Source organism: Triturus cristatus, chromosome 7 (assembly GCF_964204655.1).
Source record: "Triturus cristatus chromosome 7, aTriCri1.1, whole genome shotgun sequence".
Taxonomy (NCBI): domain Eukaryota; kingdom Metazoa; phylum Chordata; class Amphibia; order Caudata; family Salamandridae; genus Triturus; species Triturus cristatus.
Window position 1 is genome coordinate 905391602 of NC_140590.1, and position 18494 is coordinate 905410095.

The window sequence follows — 18494 nt, forward strand, 5'->3', positions numbered from 1 at the left end:
CTAGACAGTAGAACCAAGAAAATTTCAAGTGTGAAGGTAAAAGGTTGACAGGGACCTAGCCCACAGCTTAGCCAGTCTGCAGTCAATTGTGATTGATCTGAACTTTTGGACTGATATAGATTTTGACGGACGGGTTACTCCGTCACAATGGTGATGGATATCCTCTTCGCCGAAATATAAATCCCATTATATCCCATGGGATTTATGTTGCGGATGACGGGACATCCATCACCATTGTGATGGAGTAACCTGTCTGCCAAACTACCGATCAGGCTCTATGATGTTTTTGTGGTAGCGCACGCCCTAGTTAGTGGTCGTGAGTGGTGCTTTAGGCTTTTGGACCCTATGAAGTTTATAATGCAATCTTAAGAAATTCATATCTCTAGTTTCCTACAGTGGATATTTTTCATGTTGGTGTTATTTAAAAGATACATTTGTTTTTACTATTTTTGTAAATTGATGTTGTATTTTTATTGTGTTGTGTCTTTTACTTATTTACTGTTTTGTTGGTTTTAAATGCTTTACACTTTCCTATTTCCTAAATTAAGCCTGACTGCTCGGGCCCTATTAGTGATTGTGGTATTATTACTAGGTTAGAGTGCATACCCTTCTCCTAGTCACCCACTTCTACTGTTCTGTTCCGAGAATAACCATTAACCATTTTGTCAAGTGAACTTTGTAATTTTCACAATGCCAATATATTTTTCTTTCTATTATCAATCCTCTTCATTTTATGCATTTCTTCACAATAATTCCATTAGGAATCACAGATGAGTGTTAACTTAAAAGTGACACTGTTCTGTTCTACTGTTACTCTACCACATCATTTCAACACCCAAATCTGTGGGTTTGCTGCTGACAAAGATGTAAGGAACTGGGAAGTATGAAGAGAAGATTAGGAGAAGAATAAGAATTATCCATTAAGAGCCAGGATTTATTTCATTTTAGAGCCTCAATATGTTAAGTTTGGCAGGGGAAAATACCCTGGAAAGCAGTACTAAAACCTCTGTTTCGAGTTACGATTTACTAAGTGGGGTCATAGAAGTTGATCACCAATTTCTACATTCTGCACTTGAGGGGTAAACTTGAAATATGCTTTTATTTGTGAGGGAAGAGTGTGATTGTATGGAAGTGCAAACTAAATTCCATTCTATTGGACAAAGATTTTCAATGACAATCTCTTTGGAGCTTGTGTATACAGCGGTTTAAAATCCAAGATGACACTTCAGCCCATCCAGCGTGCTTCATGCCTCCATCATAGTTCTTGCTTTCTGGGTGTCAATGTCTAGTAAAACACACAAGCAAACAGCTTTCTAGGTGGCCTTATCATGCAAGGTGTTTGCATATTGCTAATTAGTTGTGAAAAGCTGTCGTGAAGTAGACCTCTATCCTGTACACTGGCTGAAAGAGTGGTTTGAAATGGCACTTTTCACTGGAAAGATGCTGGTGCATTTACATATAAAAACAGCAAAATCACTGTACTTCTTCAAAGCAGCATGTGGGCGGACATCCTTTTGGTGTCATGATTTTCGGGTGATACTGCAGTGGGTAACATATCTAGAGTCTTTTAATGAGCCATAGAGCATTTCTCGATTTAATATCCTTAAGTTCCACCTATAAAGCAATCGCCATGCAAAAATCAACATTGCTTTGCTTTCCACACAGTTATGGGGTATGGCATTTAAGTTTGTTAGTCAGGCCGGAAATAAATAAATGCATGGTTATGTGAAAATTACCATAATCTATTTATACTTTCTGAACTAGCTTGGATTATATTGATTTAGAAGTCATATTCATTTGAATGTTGCACACTCACAGGGATACTGACATTTGGATGTGTTAAGTTGGTTTCAGGTACATTAACAGCTAATAGATAAACGGGTATCACCTCACGCTCAGCTAAACGCAAAACCCTAAACAAATTCCTAGATCTCGCACTGGTACTAGCTAAACGAAGACTAGCAATGTCCTAGAAATCCCACACAGCTCCTCCTACCGAGCATGGCTTACCGACCTGCACTGAGCCCTGGTGTCCGAGCCCGAGATATCTCGCAGTAACATACCGGGCCGCCCTTCATAACACCCCCCCCCCACACACACACACAAACCAAGAGGTAACAGTCATGTATGTAAAGTAACAATGTAACATAGCTCTGACTGAATCTCACTCTGTCTCAAGTCGTTTTCGGGTGATTATATAACTTAGTCAGCTTTGGATTTGTTTATATCAATAGAGTGACATCAATGGTTTTGGAAGGCAAGGTGTGGGGCAATAGAAAGTATAAAGAAATTTCAGTGGTTGAGAGAGTATTTGGAGGAGTAATTTATTGGCCTTTGTGTTCAAACACAACTGGATGTAGTTAGATCTAGGTTAATAGAAGCAAGTTTGTCATTATCCAGCTGACTGCACCACTGGCACTGCTGACCCCTCCGTTTCTGAGTGACAGTAGAAAGCACCTAGTCTGAGTGGCACATCATAGCGGGAAACGGCCTTAACAAGCGGGCTGAGCCATGCATGCCATTTTCTCGCAAGCGGAGCCACACTTGCCTTAACCAGGCATATGCCTTAGCCGTGTATATGCGTGGTCAAGGCAATGTGTGGTCTAGATGCTGAGATGTGAGGTCACAGGAATAGGAAGGATCGGGTGGGGATGTGGACTGGTAAGTGGGGTTGGGCTGTGTTTTTGGGTGTGGGTAGGTTTTAAGGTTGGGGTAGTTTTTAGGGCTCAGAGTTGGGGGGTCTAGGTTGTTTTCCGGGCTGGGGACAGGATTGTTTTTAGAGCTTGGAGGGTTTGGATTGCTTTTAGGGCTCAGGGTGGGGTCAGAGTAGTTTTTAGGGCTCAGGGGGGTCAGGGTAGTTTTTAGGGCTCAGACTGGTAGGGGAAACTCTTAAGGGTCGGGTGGTGGACGTTTTTAGGGCTCAGGGTGGGGGTCGGGGTCGTTTTTAGGGCTCACGGCAGGCATGTGGTAAAGGCATGCATGGTAAAGGAATGCATTGTTGTTAAGGCAGCGTAGTAGGGGCACGTGTGGTTTAGCCATGCGTGCCTCTGTCATGCAACCCGACATAGCACCTAGTTCAGTAACCCATGCCTTATCTCTTTATAATCTACCAGCTGCCACCTATTTTTTACCACACGTTTCAGCTTCTCTAGAGTGACTGGTAAATGCACTAAGAATCAATAATGGAGATGCTCCTTACACCATCCACCACTTCACCTCCTTTTACGGAGCAGACTTTGATCACCTGCACTTGACCCTTATAAAGGTGTGCGTAAATGATGTGCACTTAAGGGCATGACAAGATAGGACGTGTAACACTTTCACCCAGTTGTGTGAACATAGTCCTACACGCTTCATCAAAACGTTTGAGAGATAGCCCTAATCATGAGCTTTTTCACTTGTTTATTGAAAAGCAGTTACTGTCTACAACGAACTAAATACAAAACAGAAAATGTACAGAAATTAAAAATAAGTTTGTTAAATCTCAAGTACCCATATGGTGCAGGTAGACTAAATGCTTTTCCCACAGCATGACAAATCTTCAGTTGCATCAAAAACACATGCACGGGGATGTCATTCCACTGTGAAGGATGGCTTTTCCCATAAAGGCAACCTTCCCTCTGGTTGGAAAGCACGGGTGACAACAGGTGCAGGGCTTCCAGCTGTGCCCGTACAACAGTAGGTAACTTGCACCCTTGCTTAATTTCCAGATAGATATTACGAGGAAGTCTCACGTTGCCTGCTGAGCTTCATCAGACACCAGAAAATGCTCTCTGGCAGTCACGTAGCAATAAAGTATAAAAGAAAAGCAGTGCCCGCCGCACGCACGCCACCTACATGACAGGAAACAGATAATTAAGTCCAGTTTGCAGAAAATAATTTAGCATAATTTATTAGAAAACCAAATACTTAATGCTTAAACGAGTTATTAGATGTTTCTGCTATTAGGAACAGAAAAACAATTATTGGACAACTGTGCTGTAGAGCAAGTTTTTAAGTCTGTAGAATGACTCTGTGGACAATTACTACAAGGCTCTTCCATGTTGATGTCTATGGTGATATAACCTGTGATACCATTGGTGATTTCATTTAAGATACAATGTGTAAGGTCACGTGTTGTGCACTGTGCGAGTTACTCAGCGGTGGTTTCAATGTTTTGCTGGGGACCACGGGAGGCAGAGGCAGCCCAGCCAGAAACGCGGATCGGCTGGTGCAGTATGTAGCCACTCCCCAAACTAGTCCTCCAAAATCATTTGGTGAGGTCTTGTGGACACCTGTCTCAGGTGCCTGGAGCTCCAAAGAGATTTTGATGAGAATGTCCCAAAAATGCTTCTGAGAAGCAGAAGCTCAGAATGCCATCAGCTGCTATGGTCTTGTGTGTGTCTCCAGTGCTGGAAGGAAGCATAGTCTTGGGTCAGTTGATGTCTGGACAATTCCTCACACGTCAACGATGTTCAGAGACGGGGAAGGTGATAGCTGTAAGCATGCAATACCTTTTTAGCAAACCATCTTTGAGAATGCCCAGACGTTCTTAGCAATCTTCAATCATATACATTTCGTAGAAGACTCCTTATGGCCCTCCCAACTGGGAGACTGCTCCTGCCAAGCCCCCGTTTGGAAAATCGGAGTCTTGATCAACTATATGGAAGCTGGAAAAACATATTTGGAACATTACCAAATCCTGTTTACACCATTTTGGTGTATTAAAACACATAATGCCATTCCTCTCCTTCTCCCACAAGATCATGGTTGAAAACGATTTTCTACAATCATAACCATGACTATCTAGGTGGGTGCTCGCCAAATGTGTCAGGTTGCCTCCAGAAAAATACAAAATACGCTAGTTAAGATCCATTTTCAATCTCAAATTACTGTACTCCGTTTCCATCTACTTCCGCCAATTACATTGGATTCCAGTGGAAAAGAAATGCAGCCACCGATTTGGCAGACAGGCATTACACATCCTTTTTGCTTGTTCAATGTTAATTTTTATTGTTTTTTAAATAAAAACGGAGACATAGTTAATAATACTACACAATAGGATGTTAATCAATTTGCAGAAATCAGTAAGCGTCTTCAAATTTATAAGACATATTTCAAATCTAGGCAGACCTGGTAAATGCTCATAGGGCACAACATTACAAATAAACCTATTACACCGGCCAATAACAAAAATATAAGGAAAACCATTTTTATGGTATTAGAGAAAGTTACTCAGTCTCTGCTATTATATGGGGAATATCAACTGCACATCACAGAAAATATGGGGGAATCACACGCTGGCTAACCAATTTCTTTGGTATGTAACATGCCAACAATAAACAAGGGTCACAAATCAAAATCAGTCAGGTCAGGGTGATTTGACATCAGATCTTGGAGTGAGTACCAAACAGCAAAGAGTGCCCTAACTGTAGATGGCCAAGACCCAGCACTCCCTCATGCCTTGCAGTCTTTGCATTTAACTGTCACCCATTACAGCAGCTCAGAGTTGAAGGCAATGACATTGGGCTTCGAAAAAGAGATCTCATTCATTAATGTTACTCTTTTGATCTACAAGAACCCCAGGTCCACAAGCTTACAATTGGATTACCCATTGTTAGGTCTCGACATCAACCCCAAAAGGAATGTCTTAGAGTTGCATAATTGGTGTTCGATAGTGAGGGACATCAATCTGTGATCATTTTCTCATGCCATACGATAAAATACTATTACCATGGCATGCACTCAAAGCTAGTCAGTGAGACACTACAGTACATTTTGTGTAGGCAGGGAGGATTGAGATATGTCTAGTGTATGTAGAAAGTTTATATATTTGAACATGCTTTCTTGAAATAGCATATACCAGAAAGCTAGATGCCATTCCTGATCCAAAAATTATGACCCCACATTAGTTTCTCATTTGGCCTCCATTATTTCAAGTTATGCCTAAAAGTTTCCCTGATAATCCCATGTAAATGTGTGACTAATTTCCTCCCATATCCCAGGACAAACAGTGTAGTACTCTATGAATGGTGCATTCAGCTAACTTGCAACCTCAATTAGTTTGGCTAGCCTAAGCAACAATTCATACACAATAAATTGCTGTGTTCGGATGCTGGGCAGTATACGTCTCCCATTTACTCCACCCTTGCTTCCGTCCAGATTGAGGCATCCTTCTAGCTGGCTACCTTCTTGATCTTAACAATGCACCACAACAGCAATTTAGGAGAACAAGCCACACTGACACAGACTTCTTAAAACACCTGTTCCAACAATGTCATACAACACTCTAGGAAAACGGATTATTTGTTGAGGTGGCCCCACTCGAGCAACAACCACAATCATTGCCCAGGTGAATCACAAAAATCACTAAATTAAACTGTGCTTCATCCTCTAGTAGCTTGCACCAAAAAGAGTCAGGCCTAACTTTGAGGCAATGTGTAGAGTACTTATGCAGCACACAAACAGTAACAAAGTGAAAACACAAACCAAGAAAAATTCTAAACCAATTTAGAAAAACAGTGCATTTTATTAAACAAAATGAGACTAGAATGACAAATCCAATCAGTAGAAATGAAGAAATTGAATTTTAACGTTTTCTAGTGAAAATAGCGCTAGGAAACTGAAAGCACCACTCATGGTTATATGGTCGCATTAGACCACGGTAAAGTCATACTTTCGTGTCCACCGCAATGGAGCGTGGGTCGGGCACAGGGACCAGGTTAGTCCCACTGAAGAGTTACCTTCTCAAGTCTGGTCTCAATGGTTCTGTTCACATTGGATGAGGTGGCTTTTGGTGCAAAGAGCAGGATGAGCTTCGTGTATGGTCGTAGCTGTGGCACCAAGTGCTGGTTGTTACTGGAGCTTCATATTGCAGGTCATAGTGGACAATCAATGATGATGTGAAGAGCAGGTTTCACTGGAACTTTCGCATCGGTGATCATCATAGGCAGCAGGCTTTTAGCAATAACGTGCTCTTTCGCAAAGACACCCTTTTCTTGTGGAGAAGTTTTCACTGATGCCAACCAAGGGTACACTTTTTGGGAGTAGCATTCACTCCAGACGAGATTTAGGCAGGTTCAGTTGCAGCTGACCAGCTGGGCAGTTGCATGGAGGTCTAAGAAAGTTTGTTGTGTCTCTGTAGCTCACACAGGATGTCAACCAATTAACCCTTGGAGTCATTCTTGGTAGCCTGGGATTAAGGCAAGTAGGTCAAAACCTCCTTCATCACACAGCAAGGTAGTCCTTCAAGCAACACAGCGGTCCTCTGGCAGCAGGGCAGTCCTTCTTTTTAATTTTCCACAGGTTCAGGAGTGTTCTGATGAGTGGCTTTGGAGGTCCAATCTTTATACCTGGTGCCAGCCTCTGTGTGGGGGATTCCCTGACCTACTTTGAACAGTGGTTCCTCAAAGCTCTTTCCCTGGTTAAGTCTCAAACAGGGGCAAAAAACAGGACAGGCCCAGGGTCAGGTGCCTCTGTGTGAGTGGTACGCAAAGGCCTTTGACGTGCAAATGGGGCTGGGCATCCTGCCAGGGTGGCTCACCCACTGTACACATAAGCCTCTTTTTGTCTCACTGTCTAAAAGCAATACAGAAATCCCTATAGAAGTCACAGTCATGTGCCCAAGGACACTGGCAGAAGCACAGTTGATTGGGATAAGAAAATTGCAACTTTGTAAGTGTAGCATTTTTTTAAATTGTAATTTAAAATCTGACACAACCATTAAAGAGGATTTTAAATTCCATTCCATTTGAGTATAAACAATATATCACTGAATTTAGGACTTATTAAATGTAATAAAGTAACCCAGTGCTTTACAGCAATGAAAAACAACTTTAGAAGTTTATCACTTCCAAGACATGTAAAACTTAAGTACACATGTCCTACATTTAAAATACAATGCACCCTGCACTATGAACCTTTAGGGCTTAACTCAGGGGTGATATATAAAGTATTAGAAAGGGACGTTCATGCCTGCAAAATATGTATTTTGCAAGTTGAAATGATAATTTAAAACACGACTACAGTGTGCAGTGGCAAGCCTGAGACATGTTTTAAAGTGCTACTTTACGGGGGCACAATGTTTGCTTCAGGTCGAATAGTAGCATTTAATTTACAGGCTCAGGTTGTAGTACAATTTACGATGGACTTACAAGTAGATTTATCGTGCTATTTAGGTGTAGGCCAGATTTACCATGTTTTAGGGGAGAAAGTACAAGCATATTAGCCCTGGTTAGCAGGAGTAAAGTGCAGAGAGAGTCCTAAAGCCAACAAAAAGAAATTCAGCAGTAAGAGGTGCGATGTTTGGGGGTGACCCTGCAGAGAGGACCAGATCCAACAAGCATACATCAGGTTGAGACAATAGGAGGTCAGAATGATATCCACAAACATAGGGGCTCATTAGTATGGCGGGCGGACTTTGTCCGCCTGCCATAGGCCCAGGAAATGGGACCGCCCGCTATGCATGCGGCAGTCCCGCATTGGGCATTAGGATGCCCCCGCCATACTGGTGGGCGCATCCCTCATTCCTGACATTGCAGTGGGCGGTGCTTTCAGCTGCACCCTCCGCAATGTCAGAAATGCATGTTGAGCATGTGCATGCACAACGTGGCAGGCACCCCTCGGTGCCTGCCATGTTGTGCATGCACATGCAGGGGGGTACCATAGGTACCCCCCATGTTCCCCCCCACCACCCCAACATCCTGGTGTTGCCTGCAATGGGCCCCCAAATTCAAAGTCTGCGTGCCTTTCCGTGGCAGCGTTGCCGCCACGGAAAGGCTGCACCCGCTTGCATCCTGATATGGATGGCGGTGTCTAATAGGCACCGCCACCATATTAAACCCTTTTCCGCCCGGTCGACTCATCGACCGGGCGGAAAAGCGGTGGACGGTCTTCCCGTCCACCGCAGTCCCCCCACCATACTAATATGGCGGGGGGAAATGGGTGGCGGGCGGGGAAAGATGTAGGGCAGATCGCCACCGCCATGCGGGCGGTGGCGATCCGCCCTACATCCTAATGGGCCCCATAGCTTCAGAAAATATCTGTGTGCCCAATGTATGATGGAACAAAGAGTGCCTTTACCCACCGTGTGTTTGCAACACGCTAACTACTACAATTCAAATTTCCACTACCACGCATATCGGTAGTGCATTATTAAAAGGGTCATTACCACGCATACCATTATCCCAAAGTATATTAGCATGCATACCGTTACAACTCGACGTTATAGCAAATACAGAGAATTACTTTAATTCACAAAACATAAAAAAATAAAAAGAATTTCTAAAAATAACAACAAATATTCAAACTAATATCTTCCAAAACAATGAACAAAATAATAATAAACAGCATATGCACAGTAAAATTCAGTGAAAAACGAACATTCCAACACATATTTTTGTTTCAATTTTTGTCTACCACACCATACAAGTATAAAAAAAACACCTACCATTTCACTCCCACTACTACAGTGATTATGTTTGAGAGCACAGAGAAAATATTACTGAATAGAGACGTGACTAGCACAATCTAAAACATCTACCTGTCCAAGTAAGTAAAACTTTTACATTGAAATGCTAATATTTGCACTGCCTACTTATATGACTCTGCTATTAATTTTGATTTTGCTAAATTTACAGATTTAACCATAAACATTTAAAAAGTTGACCCAGCAAAAACATTCTGGGTTTGTATATTTAAAATTATTTTACATCCAATAATTTTCAACTTGATAAAATATTGTCTTTCAAATTTAACAAAATACTACACTTTGCTGGACATTGACTACGGGGCAAAATTACAATTCTAACTCCACAAAGTAATTACCTCAGGGCGGGTGCTGTACATTAACTAAGGTACAAATTACTAATCTAACTGCACAAGTACTTACCTCAGGGCAGGTGCTGGACATTGACTAAGGGGCAAAATAAATATTCCAAATCCACCAAGCAATTACCTCAGGGCAGGTGCTGGACAATAAATATTATTCTAACTCCACCTTATACTCACCTCAGGACAGGTGATGTACTGTGATTAGAGACCATAACGACAAATATAACCTCTTCAGGTATTTATCTCAGAACTGCAGCTAGACAGTGACTAAAGTACAACTGTAATAGTTTAAAATGACCAAATATTGAACTAAAACAAAATGCTCAAATACATACAATACATATTTGTCAAAAAATTAATAACATGGATTTTTGTTCCATATTTAAACAGCTAAACCTATCTGCAAAATAATTAAAAATAAACACAAGTATAGAACCTATCCTAAACAACAAAGACAAAACTATTCACATAAGTATTGTAAATATCAACAGTAAATAATAAGAAAAGCCCCATAAACACAAGGTGCCGATCACGATCCGGTAAAAAATTCCCCCGTGCGACTCGTATCGGGTCTTATTACCGTACGAATCGTACAAGTGCCGTACGAACTGGCAATCACGATTCGCATGGTAAAAAGTCCATACGAACCGCACTGGGAATCATTCCCCACACGTCCTCGGGTCGGAAAATGTGTCCGACACGTCCTCGGACGATTTACCTTACAAACGTAAAAATCCAAGTCCGACCGAGGAATCACGATCCATCCCGTGCGTCCGAGCGTACAACCGTATGGAAAAAACACCGTCCGCACCGAACACCCATAGCAACCATGGAGACATGTGCCCGCATACGCGCCCAACACTCCCCCCAGCCCCCGTACGTCCGACACGTACCCCCCGTATATGTATACCCCCACCCGTCTAGGTACACCCCAGTACGTTCCAGTCGTACCCCCACCCCAGTACGTGTCGTACCACCGTCAATGTACACCCCCCCACCCCTGTACGTGTCGTACCACCGTCTATGTACACCCCAGTACGTTCCAGTCGCACCCCCACCCCAGTACGTGTCGCACCCCCCGTGTACCTACACCCCAGTACGTTCGAGCCACACCCCCAGTACGTGTCATAGCCCCGTCTACCCACACCCCAGTACGATCCAGTCGTACCCCCACCCCAGTACGTGTCGTACCACCGTCAATGTACACCCCCCCACCCCTGTACGTGTCGTACCACCGTCTATGTACACCCCAGTACGTTCCAGTCGCACCCCCACCCCAGTACGTGTCGTATCACCGTCAATGTACACCCCCCCACCCCTGTACATGTCGTACCACCGTCAATGTACACCCCCCCACCCCTGTACGTGTCGTACCACCGTCTATGTACACCCCAGTACGTTCCAGTCGCACCCCCACCCCAGTACGTGTCGTACCCCCCGTGTACCTACACCCCAGTACGTTCGAGCCACACCCCCACCCCAGTACGTGTCGTACCACTGCCAATGTACACCCCCCCACCCCAGTACGTGTCGTACCACCGTCAATGTACACCCCCCCACCCCTGTACGTGTCGTACCACCGTCTATGTACACCCCAGTACGTTCCAGTCGCACCCCCACCCCAGTACGTGTCGCACCCCCCGTGTACCTACACCCCAGTACGTTCGAGCCACACCCCCACCCCAGTACGTGTCATAGCCCCGTCTACCCACACCCCAGTACGTTCCAGTCATACCCCCACCCCAGTACGTGTCGTACCACCGTCTATGTACACCCCAGTACGTTCCAGTCGCACCCCCACCCCAGTACGTGTCGTACCACCGTCAATGTACACCCCCCCACCCCTGTACGTGTCGTACCACCGTCAATGTACACCCCCCCACCCCTGTACGTGTCGTACCACCGTCTATGTACACCCCAGTACGTTCCAGTCGCACCCCCACCCCAGTACGTGTCGTACCCCCCGTGTACCTACACCCCAGTACGTTCGAGCCACACCCCCACCCCAGTACGTGTCGTACCACCGCCAATGTACACCCCCCCACCCCAGTACGTGTCGTACCACCGTCAATGTACACCCCCCCACCCCTGTACGTGTCGTACCACCGTCTATGTACACCCCAGTACGTTCCAGTCGCACCCCCACCCCAGTACGTGTCGCACCCCCCGTGTACCTACACCCCAGTACGTTCGAGCCACACCCCCAACCCAGTACGTGTCATAGCCCCGTCTACCCACACCCCAGTACGTTCCAGTCGTACCCCCACCCCAGTACGTGTCGTACCACCGTCAATGTACACCCCCCCACCCCTGTACGTGTCGTACCACCGTCTATGTACACCCCAGTACGTTCCAGTCGCACCCCCACCCCAGTACGTGTCGTACCACCGTCAATGTACACCCCCCCACCCCTGTACGTGTCGTACCACCGTCAATGTACACCCCCCCACCCCTGTACGTGTCGTACCACCGTCTATGTACACCCCAGTTCGTTCCAGTCGCACCCCCACCCCAGTACGTGTCGTACCCCCCGTGTACCTACACCCCAGTACGTTCGAGCCACACCCCCACCCCAGTACGTGTCGTACCACCGCCAATGTACACCCCCCACCCCAGTACGTGTCGTACCACCGTCTATGTACACCCCAGTACGTTCGAGCCCCACCCCCACCCCAGTACGTGTCATACCCCCGTGTACCTACACCCCAGTACGTTCCTGGCGCACCCCCAACACAACCTCCTAAGTACGGAGCGCACCCCATGCCCCAACATCACAACCGCATGTACGAGTCGTACAAAGCCACACACAAGGACATAATCGTACAACCAAATGGCCCATGTACACACCGTACACACGCTCAAAACGCACGTACACAACAAGGACAAAACAAAACAACACAAGAATACACCATTCGAAAGGCACACAGCCACTAAACATGGCCAACAACCACTAAAATAACACAATCACTGACCTGCAACTGTCAAAAACAAACAGAGGCCCAATACACCACCACTCCTTATAACACACCCACCCAAAATTCAAACACTGCCACACCCACCCATGGACCAATGAAAAGGGCCCACACACACAAACCATGAGCCTTTGCAACAGACTCACTGCTGCCAGACACCACAGAACCAGACTACAAGCAACACCACATCTTACACTTGCACACCTTCACACGACCACCCTCACAAACACCCTCTCATCACATTCACACACACACACAACCATCCACACCCCCCCCAACATCCACACACACCCCACACCCACACCATCCCCACCCACATCCCTCACCATGCCCACTACCAAGAATCCAAAGTTCAGTCACCGAGAGTTGGAGGTCCTTGTTGATCAAATCCTCAGAGTCGAGCCACAGATCTTTGGAACATTGGTCAGAAGCACCAGCCAGGCAGCCAAAACAGCCATGTGGCAGACCATCGTCGATGCTGTGAATGCTGTTGCGGACACCAGGAGGACCAAGCAGGATTGCCAGAACAGGTGGTACGATCTGCGGAGGAGGGTCAGAGCCAAGAGGCAGGAGGAACACGACCAGGCCAACGCCACCGGAGGAGGGCCCTCCCGCAGAGCCGTACAGTACCATCCCTGGGAGGAGAGGGTGATGGCCATACTGCCGGTGGAGGCAGTTGAAGGAGTAGAAGGACTTCGAGACCCGGGTGAGTACACAAACAACGCACCTCACATGGGGGGAACTGCAACCACAACCAAAATTAATAACAGGCACGCAACCACCACAAGCCATCGCATGACTCAACCACACTCCATGAGCAGGCACATGCCACTGCTGCCACCATGCCCCATGCACCCAGCTGGACAATGTCAAGTCACAGGCCACAGAAGACAACAACACATGACACGGTAACCCGGATGGCGGGAGGCTGGGCACCAAGAATCACATAATGCGACTCCAAAGCAGACAACAATGCCCTCTGCCCATATGGCCTAGGTCACAGCTAGACAAACACTGTGTCCCAACACAGGAATGACTTGCCAGCAAATGGCGGACGCCTTGCATCAACACATGGGGGTGAAGGCACTGTTTTGCACATGATAGCAGCTAATGAACAGCCAACATTGTGAAAGAGTGGCAGCACACACCACCACAGCAGCAGCGCACAGACACACAGCAGACAAAATGGGTGCCTGGAGATCAGAAACAAACTCACATCAACAGGCCAAGGGCCACTCAAAGATCTGCTAACAGTGTGTGCCCAGGAATCTGGGCCAAGGTGACAGAGGGTGACACACGGAGGGAGGGAGAGGGGGACACAGAGGGAGGGAGAGGGGGACTGAGAGGGAGGGAGACGGACAGAGGGAGGAGGCTGACACACAGAGGGAGGGAGAGGGGGACAGAGAGGGAGGGAGAGGGGGACAGAGAGGGAGGGAGACACAGGAAGATGGACAGAGGGAGGAGGCTGACACACAGAGGGAGGGAGAGGGGGACAGAGAGGGAGGGAGAGGGGGACAGAGAAGGAGGGAGACACAGGGAGAGCAAATCAGTCCTTTGGTGTGTGGGAATGTCTGCTCGTCAGCAGGTGGACTGCGTGCATGTAGACAAGGGTGGCCAGTGCCAGAACCCCCCCTCTTCATCATGGCAAAACGCAGGGCCATGTCACAACCTGTACACGAGCACAAGGACAGCCACCTGCATCATATAAGTGTGTGGATCCACTCCATGTGCACATGTACAGTGCTACAAGGAAGGCGCAAATGCATGGCTCGCCACACATGCACACTCCACTGCTGACTGCAGTCACACTTGACGCAGCAAGTAAGACTGTGCCACACATAGTTAAAGGGGCCAAATTGGTGCCCAAGGGACACACCCATGCACAAGTGCACTGTGAGTGGAATGCAAGACAGATCCTAATTCCAAGAGGAAATGTGCCAACTTTGTAACGGATGAAACATGGATGTTGCATGGATCAAAATTAACATTTCCTCTCTCACACACAGGTCAACGTCGTGCTGCACCCCCCAACACTGGGGGGGAACACTCACAGGACCCGGATCTGCAGGAGACCGATCCCACCGGCAGCGACCACTCTCACCACTCTGCGGACGACCCCGACCGACCTGGCCCCTCTGGTGTCCAACCACCTGCAGCACCTGCGTCAGGTACAACCGTGCCAACCACCACCCCCACTCCTGCCACATCCCAGGAGACACCCAGGATCCCTGCCCCAACACCACAATGCAGCCAGGCTCGCCAGGAGGGACACGGTGTCCCGGGCACCCAGGAGGAGGCAGGCGACAACGCCAATGCCACCCCTCAGGGGTCCCGGAGACCCGATGTTCCCACAAGTGCAGGCCAGACGCAAGTGGGCAGGGGTGGTGGGAGTGGAGGACGGCGGAGGCGCGAGCCTGACCAGTTGGCTGGGGATCCGGTATTTTCCCATGTCCGTAACATCCTGGACTCATACCGGCAGGACACCACGGGCATGGCCCAGGTTGTGTCCGTCCTCGAGGGGATCAAGGTCCAGCAGGCCCAGCAACATGCGGAGCTAATAGCCTGTCTACAGCTACACCAACGGAGGATGGAGGACAGACAGGCTGAGCAAGTGACGGCGTCCCAGGGGATTCACGCTGAACTCCGTCGGATGGCCGACACCATGGCCGACCCTCCCTGTGCCAGAAGGCGGAGAACATCACCACCCACAGGGAGGGATCATGAGGAGGAGGAGGAAACATCCGACGGAGCATCCCAGACGTCGTCACGGCGTGCTGCTGAGGTTCCCCGCAGGAAGCCGGGTCGTCCACGGAAAGGACCGTGAGGGTGGCTGCTACATCACCATCTCCCAGGACACCTGGCCTGGCACCTGGCCCACTGGAGCAACAGCATCACAGCATCAAGAGACATTCTCTGCCACATGGCCCTGCTGGTCACTGGCTGACCAATGTTGACAAAGACTGTGGCATGGACTCTGAGGATTTCCAATGGCAAGGACACCAACTCCCCTACTGAACTTTGGATTCCCTAATCCCGGAAAGCCCCTCACTTTGTCCCCCCCCCCAATAATAAATCACACTATTAAGAGTAGATGCCTGCTGGTAGCATTATTACCTAACATGTGTCTTGTACAGTCTAAACATGCCTGAGTCATCTGTTCACTTCAACCACCCACACCCTGGGGCCTGAGTCTGGCACAGGACACATGGGTCACAGTTTATTAGGCAAGACAGACATGGAGCACCATACACACCCGTGATGGTCAGAACCAGCTGAGGGGGTGGCCGAACAACCGTGCTGACAGACACATTGAGTACAGCAACAGTCATGCGCAGAGGTCAGGGATCCTGGCCCGTGTCCTGGGGGGCACCCAGGTATGTGTAGACAGGTGGCAGAACCATGTCCTGCAAGCTTGAGTCCGGTGGATGCAGAGAATGGGGTCATGGACAACGTTGGATGCATGGGGATGGCACATGTCACAATACCCACACAGTCATGGACATCATGCCCAATACACAGTCTCAGCACACACACACAGCTTGCATCTTGCCACTCGAAACATTGACACATAGCCACAATCAGGGAATACCATGCCAGACATGCAGGATGCACCGTGCCAACACACCAGCATTGACTGAGAAGAGGCACCTTGGAGGCATAGGGACACCTTTATTAGTCATGTTTTTGGGATTGCAGAGGCAACTCGAAGTACACATGAACACATCATGTGGAGTAACATGTGGCTCCAACACTGGCACCCCCCTTCTGCAGCAAAAATGCGTGATAGCCAGGGAACTGGCACACAAGCGTCGGCTAACAGCTAAACACCCACAGCTGCTCACGGAGAGCCTGCCATACACCATACATCCGCTGATGTGGAAGTCCCACGCCATGTCAAGACAATGTCAACCGTATATGTCCGAGGGCAGTGTCACACACATTGATGCCATCATCACAATCCACTATCCCATCACTGATGACTGACAACCAGGCAGCCCATCTATTCAGGTGTACCCAGCTGCATGTCGTGTCCCATGGGGATGCCACATGTCTGCAGAGGAACCAAACCCCGACCGGGCCAGTGTGCACACATCGTGAACAACTACCACACCCAATACACCCCAGATGCATCCCTTACCCCATGGAGACTTCCAAACGTGTCCGTGCCTGTAATGCTGAGTCAGCCCACGATGTCATATCCATGAGGAATAGCAGTGCCACAACAATGCAACCAGCAAACGGCATGCGCAGGTACCTGGGGAAGAGAGACACACAAGAAGTCAGCCACAAAAAGCACAGCCACTTGCATGTGCAGTTACTCGACACATGTATGGATGACAACATGCTAGGTCACAATTATGACTGGGGAAATACTACCATCACTGCCACCATCACTCCAGTGACACACCCACACACACCTCTGACCCACGTGCCATACATGCAGGTGGAGACACACATCACAACGCATGCCACACGGGGACCAATGCGTGCACACTCAGACCCTGGTACTCACCACTAAGCAAAGAAGTCGCGTATGAGCCGAGTCCGGATGTCCTCTTGCGGCTCCACATCCTCCACATCACTAGCCCCATTGCCAAGCCCTTCGTCCTCCACGGGTGGATGGTCCTCGTCATGTTGATTCAGGATGAGTGGCACAGCTCTTTCAACTGCCATGTTGTGCAGCATGCAGCAGACCATGAAGATCTTGCAGACCTTCGCCGGGGCATAAGGGAGTGCACCGCCGGTCTTGTGGAGGCACCGGAATCGGCTCTTCAGCATGCCAAACGTCCTCTCTATCACTCGCCTTGTCCGGCCATGGGCGGTGTTATAGCGGAGCTGGGCCGGCGTGATGGGGTTGCGGAGAGGTGTCAGCAGCCAAGGCATGTTGGGATAGCCAGCGTCCCCTACATGGGAAGCACATGGACATCGTTAGAACTGGTGTAGCCGTCGTGCTGGTCGGCTATACAGAATACAGGACAGACAGACTGTACCCACCAACAACACATGCCCGTTCGTTGCGCAGCTGCATCCTCATATCAGGCATCCCGCTACGCCTCATGATGTAGGCATCGTGTGCTGATCCTGGGAAACGAGCACAGACATGTGAAATCACCATATTGGACAGACACACCACAAGGGCATTGATGGAGTGGTAGTGCTTCCGATTGCGGTACACCACCTCCCGTGCGTGTGGTGGTACCAAACCTACATGTGTCCCATCTATGGACCGAATGACATGGGGCATCCCTCCCAGGGCATAGAATCCACGCTTGACCTCAGTCATCTGTTCAGGGGTTGGGAACTTGATGAAGTCATCCAGGTGAATCAACATGGCCTCCAAGAAATCATGCAGCACACCGCTGAACATGCTCTGGGACATGCCACCAACATGAGCTATGGTATTTTGGAAGGTACCCGTGGCCAGAAAATGTAGGGCAGCCATTACCTTCAGCTGGGGTGTCAGTGCCGTAGGATACCTGTGCTGCGGTTGCAGGTGTGGTGCCAGTCTCGCCGTCAGCTCCAGAATCAACGGTTGGGTGAAGCGGTAGAGCCGGATCCTGTCATTCTCCTGCATGGTAGCCAAGTTTGGAATTCTTCGGGCAACAGGAGGCGCTCTGCAGTAATTTGGAAGTGACAAGGAAGAGTGAGTGCACTACGAGAACAACTCATGTCTACTGAGCACATGTAAATCTGGCAATACACACATGCCAC